Source organism: Schistocerca piceifrons, chromosome X, assembly GCF_021461385.2.
Source record: "Schistocerca piceifrons isolate TAMUIC-IGC-003096 chromosome X, iqSchPice1.1, whole genome shotgun sequence".
NCBI classification, from domain to species: Eukaryota; Metazoa; Arthropoda; class Insecta; order Orthoptera; family Acrididae; genus Schistocerca; species Schistocerca piceifrons.
Genome location: NC_060149.1, coordinates 906,770,933 through 906,772,488, shown reverse-complemented (window position 1 = coordinate 906,772,488; position 1,556 = coordinate 906,770,933).

Genomic DNA, 1,556 nt, shown 5'->3' with positions numbered 1-1,556 from the left:
GATAATGACGAACACTTCACTGAAAGTTCGAGAACAGACTCTGGAAGCAGTGATAGTGAATTACATCCTTTTCCTGATTAGAAATTTAAAGTCGAAAGTGTCATCACTGTGTCTGATGACAAAACACTAGAGGACATATGCGCTGTTGTTGAGATATAAATGATAAACCACATTTTCTGATAATCCGATTGCTTGCTTTATTTCCACTGAATAAAACAACTTTAGAAAAACTTACATCACGCATCATCATGGATTAATAGTATCCAAAGAACGTCATTTACTTCCATACATATTGTACTATATTTTTAACCATAACAAAACTTCACATATCCTTCCTGAAACTGCTATTGCAACACATATGACAATCTCCTGAAAAGACACCCTAAACCGAAGGCTAAAACCAACATCACAAGCGTGCTGGACAATGTGGCAAAGAAAACAGAAGGTAATACAGTTTTCAAAGGAAATCGTACGCTGCAGCTCAAGATCATCAAGTAATGCTTAAGGACGAAGTTTGGTGAAGCATGAAAATGCGGTTCTTCCGTTCATTATTGGCATTTATAAGCACGAAAAGATAAGGACGACGAAGAAAAGGTGATTGAAAGAGCTCAAGCATTTTTTGCTGAAGTCAATGCGCACATCACGAGAAGAAATATCCAAATGAGTTCTGTATGAAACTCTGATCGGAGTCAGTTCAACTATGACCCTTCTTCCGAAAGAACGCTATACGTGAAAGGGAAGAGAAACACTGGTCTCGACGTTGCAAACAGTTACACCATCGATGTTACTATACTCATGCTCATAAATTAAAAATAATGCTGATACATGATGAAACAACGCTCTGATGGGCGGTTTGAGGCTTTAAATCACCTCGGAGTATGACCATGCGGTGCATTTGACCTGCGGTCGTCGCACGCTGGCGCTGGCAGCAGAGCACATACGCAGAGGTGTGTTGGTGCATGTGAGAGTACGGTGCAGCGAGTAAGTGTGCAGGCGTTTTCAGATGTGTTAATGGTGACTGTGTGTTGAAAATGACACATATTGATGACGTTATGAGGGGTAGAATACTATGGCAACTGGAGGCTGGTCAAACACAGCAGGTCGTAGCACGTGTGCCACAAAGGTGATCTCAAGATTATGGCAACGATTCCAGCAGATAGAAAACGTGTCCAGCCGCTACAGTGCGGGACGCCCACAGTGTACACCACCACAAGAAGATCAATATGTCACCATCAGTGTCCACAGATGGGCCACGGAGGACTGCAGGTAGCCTTGCTCGGGACCTTACCGCAGCCACTGGAACATTGTCTCTAGACACACAGTCTACAGACAAGTGAACAGACATGGTTTATTCCCCCGGGAGTCCTGCAAGGTGCATTCCATTGACCCCTGGTCACAGGAGAGCCCGTAAAGCCTGGTGTCAAGAACACAGTACATGGTCATTGGAACAGTGGTCCCAGATTATGTTCACGGACGAGTCCAGGTATAGTCTGTACAGTGATTCTCGCCGGGTTTTCATCTGGAATGAACCAGGAACCAGATACCAACCCCTTAAT